This window comes from Eriocheir sinensis, unplaced genomic scaffold, assembly GCF_024679095.1.
Source record: "Eriocheir sinensis breed Jianghai 21 unplaced genomic scaffold, ASM2467909v1 Scaffold654, whole genome shotgun sequence".
NCBI lineage: Eukaryota > Metazoa > Arthropoda > Malacostraca > Decapoda > Varunidae > Eriocheir > Eriocheir sinensis.
Genome location: NW_026112003.1, coordinates 83,365 through 90,311, shown reverse-complemented (window position 1 = coordinate 90,311; position 6,947 = coordinate 83,365).

Sequence of the window (6,947 nt, the reverse complement as noted above, 5' to 3'; positions counted from 1 at the left end):
TCAAAGGAGCTGCCTCGTACAGGCCTACCGGCCTCTTGCAGACTCCTGCGTTCTTATGTTCTTCTGTTCTCTCTCTCTCTCTCTCTCTCTCTCTCTCTCTCTCTCTCTCTCTCTCTCTCTCTCTCTCTCTCTCTCTCTCTCTCTCTCTCTCTCTCTCTCTCTCTCTCTCTCTCTCTCTCACACACACACACACACACACACACACACACCATTCCCTTCCCTCCCTCCCACACTCCCACCATCTCTCCCTCCCCCTCTCTCTCTCTCTCTCTCTCTCTCTCTCTCTCTCTCTCTCTCTCTCTCTCTCTCTCTCTCTCTCTCTCTCTCTCTCTCTCTCGCTCTCTCTCTCTCTCTCTCTCTCTCTCTATCTCTCTCTCTCTCTCTCTCTCTCTCTCTCTCTCTCTCTCTCTCTCTCTCTCTCTCTCTCTCTCTCTCTCTCTCTCTCTCTCTCTCTCTCTCTCTCTCTCTCTCTCTCTCTCTCTCTCTCTCGCTCTCTCTCTCTCTCTCTCTCTCTCTCTCTCTCTCTCTCTCTCTCTCTCTCTCTCTCTCTCTCTCTCTCTCTCTCTCTCTCTCTCTCTCTCTCTCTCTCTCTCTCTCTCTCACACTCCCACCATCTCTCCCTCCCCCTCCCACTCCCTCTCAGACTCTTAACTAAAGAAATAGATGAGTCATGCTACGAAGACCTTGGGGATGAAGTGACACTCCTGAATAGGACTGGAGTGGTCAGGCTGCTCAAAGTATTTGCAAAACATCTCCCAACCTTTAACAACTGTGTGAACTGGGAGAAAATGAAAGCGAATACGGAAAGGAAACTCATGAACATCCGCCATCACTCCCTAACTGTACCCCCTACAAACAAGGAAAAATCTGCAGTCTCGCAGAACGAAAGAAACACACACAACCAGGAACTTGAAACGAGCGAGGGATGGCAACTGGTTGTCAACCGGCGACGTAGAAAAGAAGCAGGAAATGATTTGAGGAGCCCCCAAGGAGCTCATCACCCCACCTACACAGCAGACGGATACCGAGGCCATGACTCACCCCCCTGGCGACCTCACTCTACAGACCTCAGGTACAGCTCCTCCTGTCCTCCTGTCAAACAGAGCCACTACCCCTCCCTACCGGGAAGAGGCTCAAGGAGCCCCCGAGGAGCTTATCACCACACCAACACACCTGACGGACACCGCGGCCACGACCCACCGCCCCAGCAACCCCACCTTAAAGACCTCAGGTACGGCTCCTCCCCAACACACCCGCCCTCCCGAGACACGCAAATGAGCTACAACGCGCCGCCCACAAACCGCGCCGGACACCGTGGCTACACCACCTCTCCACCACGCCTGCCATCACGGGACACGCAAGCCTACAACACCCCCCCTCCACGCTCAGGACACTCATCCAACAGGAAAGTGGGGTGTTATAACTGCGAAATTTAATCATGTCCAATCAAACTGTAGGCTTGATCATAAAGTGCGTTGCTATGAATGTTTAGAATACGGGCACAAGGATCGCCATTGTCACTATTACACCTCACGCTAGAAGAAAGGCAAAGAATGTTATGCCGTTAGTTCTCAGTTTACGAACAAAAAAGACAACCTAACTATTGAACACATAAATGCACAATCATTACTCAATAATTTGGATGAAATCAACCTATTAATCAACGAAAGGCAAATCGACATACTATGCATCAGTGAATCATGGTTACTCACACACACGCCAGACTCACACGCGAACATTCCTAACTTTAAACTTTACAGACAAGACAGAGGCAAAGGCGGAGGGGCATATATATATGTTCATAATGACTTACACTCAGCTTCGATAAACACAGGCGTACCTAAACACGAAGGGGTAGATGAAATTTGTATCAAGTTCAATGCGAAAACTACCCTCCATCCTTATAAACAGTATCTACCGACATCCTAAGGCCTGTTCTACTTCATTTGATCACATAGAAGACACATTGAGGGCATTAATTATGCGTAAAAAGACATTTTTCTTATTAGGTGACCTCAACGACAACCTCCTCCTACCCAACAGTAAACTATCACGTATAATAGCCAACAATAAGCTCACACAAATTATAAACACACCCACACGAGTGACACCCACTTCTGCAACCCTCCTAGACGTGATCATCACTAACAAGCCAGATCATGTCACTCAATCCTACGTAATCCCTTGCACGGTCGCAGACCACGAGCTTATAGGCGCCTCTGTCAACATCCTTAAACCCAAGCGCCAACCCATCACCGTAACTAAACGTGGCCTAAGAAAATATAACAGCGACCTTCTATGCTCCCATATCCTGAAACCTCCACACTAAATGAGATATTACGCACTGACGATGTCGATAAACAAGTGTCTATACTAACATCTGTCATTACTACCAGTCTCGACAGAAGTGCTCCGATATCTAATATCGTTCTTCACCGACCCCCCGCACCTTGGATCAATGATGAAATTAAAGAGGCATTAGCAGAACGCAAGAAAGCTCAAAGGATATTAAAAAATCACAGATATAACGTGATTATACAGCAAAACTATAAAGAAATAAAGAAAAACGTCAAACGTCTACTAACCACTTCAAAGAAAAATTACTACCACCAAGAACTACATACCTGCAAAAATAACACAGCTGCAACTTGGAACACATTAAAAACTATTATTCCTAGTAAAACACAGGCACGACCCACCGCCCTTGAGAACATAAGTGAAAAAGCTGAAGATTTTAATAACTTCTTTGCGAACGTCGGCCTAACCACATACGAATCAACTCAAGAATCATTAAAGTCGAAAACCGTAATCACCTTAACAGGCTCCTAACATCCCGGTCGCGCCCTCTACTCCCACTAATCTCGCGCTCTTCAGACCTCAGCCAGTAGACCAGAACACAATCATCTTAACTGTAAAACAGCTTCAAAATACTAAATCGTTTGGTTGTGATAACATTTCCCTAAGGTTTATCAAACACTCACTTATAGTTATCATCTTCTACCTCACAACCATCATAAATACCTCAATCGTCACAGGCATTTTTGCCTCCTGGAAAAACGCTGTTGTCACCCACTGTATCAAAACAGTAACCCAGACGAAATAGGAAATTATCGTCCCATCTCTCTACTTCAATTTTTCAAAAATATTAGAAAAGGTAGTTGCCAATCAATTAATGTCATTCCTGGAACGTAACAAACTTCTCTCTCCAACCCAACACGGCTTTAGACCAAAACTCTCTACAGAGACAGCGCTGCAAGTCATTACCAATAAAATTAATGATAATATAGATAACAAACAAATATCACTTTTAACACTCTGCGACCTTTCTAAAGCCTTCGACAGTGTCAGCCACACCATCTTACTCCGAAAACTTCAACAGATTAATGTTGACACCTACTGGTTTGACAGTTACCTCGATGACAGGTCACAGTCAGTCCGCATCAAAGACATCGTCTCATCCAAGAAATCAGTAGCCTTTGGAGTCCCCCAAGGTTCAATACTAGGCCCAACATTATTCAATATCCATGTAAATGACATATCTACCTATATCAATAACTGCCTTCTAGTACAATACGCTGACGACACACAGTTCCTCCACAGCGGTAATATCAACGAAATAAATACTTTAATTAATAAAACTGAGATCACTTTGAAACAAATAAGAACCTATTTTCTACAGAACGGCCTTCAGCTAAACATCAGTAAGACACAATGTATCTTCGTAGGCACACGCCAACTCCTGGCACACATACCTAACACCACCACCATCAGATGTGCCGATGGCGTTATACAGCCCCTCCTCCATGTTAAGAACCTTGGCTTTCATCAGGATTCACACATGACCTTCGACAGACACATAAATGAAATGACTAGGAAAACAATGGGAACCTTAAATTTCATTAACAGACACAAAGATCTCTTCAACAAAGAAACACGCTTAATGGTTATCCAGACTTTGGTATTAAGCATCATAAAATACGGCATCACAATATGGGGGACAACAAACTCAACTTTAATAAACAAAGTGCAAAAACTGCAAAACTTCGCGATAAAAGTGGCAGATGGGAAAGCCAGGAAATACGATCATGTCACTCCATTATTTAAAGATTTACAATGGCTTAAAATCAAAGACCTAATCACCTTTAACCTCATCACAAAAGTGTTTAAGCAGAAAATAAAGGACTACCCAGACCACATCCTCTCTCTCCCAACTGTTAACTATATGACTGACTCAACAACAAGACAACAAAACAATCTCTACGTCCCGAGAACCAACACCGACACAGGTGCAAGAGCCTTTCATGTATTAGCTCCTAAATTATGGAACCAACTGCCGAATGAAATAAAAGACTCATAATCTGACCACATTAAAATCAAATCTTAAAAAGAAGCTGTTGACCTCTGCATGAATGTATTATCTACTTTACTGCCTTCTGTATATTCTATCATGTATATTTAGATGTATAATACACCATGTATATTTATATGTATAACCTACCATGTATATTTAGATGTTTAGAATAACCACTTTTTAGTGGAAAATAAAGTTTATTATTTATTATTATTCTCTCTCTCTCTCTCTCTCTCTCTCTCTCTCTCTCTCTCTCTCTCTCTCTCTCTCTCTCTCTCTCTCTCTCTCTCTCTCTCTCTCTCTCTCTCTCTCTCTCTCTCTCTCTCTCTCTCTCTCTCTCTCTCTCTCTCTCTCTCTCTCTCTCTCTCTCTCTCACACACACACACACACACACACACACACACACACACACACACACACACACACACACACACACCTTTCCCTCCCTCCTCCTCCACCATCTCTCCCTCCCCTCCCTCTCTCTCTCTCTCTCTCTCTCTCTCTCTCTCTCTCTCTCTCTCTCTCTCTCTCTCTCTCTCTCTCTCTCTCTCTCTCTCTCTCTCTCTCTCTCTCTCTCTCTCTCTCTCTCTCTCTCTCTCTCTCTCTCTCTCTCTCTCTCTCTCTCTCTCTCTCTCTCTCTCTCTCTCTCTCTCTCTCTCTCTCTCTCTCTCTCTCTCTCTCTCTCTCTCTCTCTCTCTCTCTCTCTCTCTCTCTCTCTCTCTCTCTCTCTATCTCTCTCTCTCTCTCTCTCTCTCTCTCTCTCTCTCTCTCTCTCTCTCTCTCTCTCTCTCTCTCTCTCACACACACACACACACACACCATTCCCTTCCCCTCCCTCCCCACTCCCTGTCTCCCCTCCCCTCCCCTCTCTCTCTCTCTCTCTCTCTCTCTCTCTCTCTCTCTCTCTCTCTCTCTCTCTCTCTCTCTCTCCCACACACACACACACACACACACACACACACACACACACACACCCTTTTCTCTCTCTCTCTCTCTCTCTCTCTCTCTCTCTCTCTCTCTCTCTCTCTCTCTCTCTCTCTCTCTCTCTCTCTCTCTCTCTCTCTCTCTCTCTCTCTCTCTCTCTCTCTCTCTCTCTCTCTCTCTCTCTCTCTCTCTCTCTCTCAAATCACTTAAAACAAATAAAAGTCATGGACCTGATAAAGTATATCAACTCTGCTGAAAAAGAAACAAGGCGAAATACTCTCCTCCCCTCACAACCGTATTCAATATGTCCTTGCGACAAGGCATTGTCCCTTCAGATTGGAAAAAGGCTAACGTGACACCGATTTTTAAGAAAGGAGACAAAAATGTACCAGGTAATTACAGGCCCATTAGTCTAACTTCGGTTGTGGGTAAGCTACTTGAGGGCATAATTAGAGACAAAATTGTGAGTTACCTTGAAAGCCACTCATTAATTGGGGACTCACAACATGGCTTCCGAAACAAAAGATCCTGCCTATCAAATCTATTAACCTTTTATAACGACCTCTTCACTGTTTATGACGTAACCAAATCACTGGACGTAGTCTATCTTGATTTCAGAAAGCGTTTGATAAAGTCCCGCATCATAAATTACTTTACAAATTAAAACAAATAGGTATTGACGGTCAGGTAAACCAATGGATCGCGAATTGGTTGAGCAACAGACAACAAAAGAGTAGTGATTGACGGATTTAACTCAGGTGGGCGCCTGTCACTAGTGGCGTCCCTCAGGGCTCAGTTCTTGGCCCAGTGCTCTTCATTATTTACATCAACGACGTGGATGTTGGACTCAATAACCGCATTAGTAAATTTGCAGACGACACAAAGATTGGCAACTCGGTTCTCACTGACGAAGACAGGCAAAGCCTCCAGAGGATTTGCACAAAATTTCAACTTGGTCGGATAGATGGGAGATGCCCTTTAACGTAGACAAGTGCCAGGTCCTTCAAGTTGGAACGAGGAATAAAAGTTTGATTACGAAATGCGCGGCGTTAAACTCAAAAGCGTTCAATGCGTCAAGGACTTGGGGGTCAAAATCGCGTCAAACCTCAAATTCTCAGCAATGCATCGATGCAGCAAATAAAGCGAACAGAATGTTGGGCTTCATTAAAGAAACTTTTGTTAAGAATAAAGATGTAATACTCGCTCTACAACAGTTTAGTCAGACCCCACTTGGAATATGCGGTACAGTTTGGTCTCCCCACCATGCAAAGGATATTGCTAAATTAGAAGGTGTTCAGCGTCGGGCAGCGAAAATTATCCCTTCCTTGCGCAACAAATCCTACGAAGAAAGGCTTTCTACCCTTAACATGTTCTCTCTTGAGAAACGTCGCCTCGAGAAAACTGATCGAATGTTTTAAAATACTTGGTTTCACGAATGTAGACAGATCAACATTGTTTATGATCGATGACACTTTGCGCACGAGGAACAATGGCGTAAAACTCAGATGTAGACAAGTAAATTCAGACTGCACAAATTTTTCTTCACCAACGTTGTAGTGCGAGAATGGAATAAGCTCCACCGTCAGTGGTCAGTGTAACACGATTGACTCCTTCAAAATAAGCTCGACCGTCACTTCCTTCAACTTAATATCAACTAGAGTAGAAATGCAAC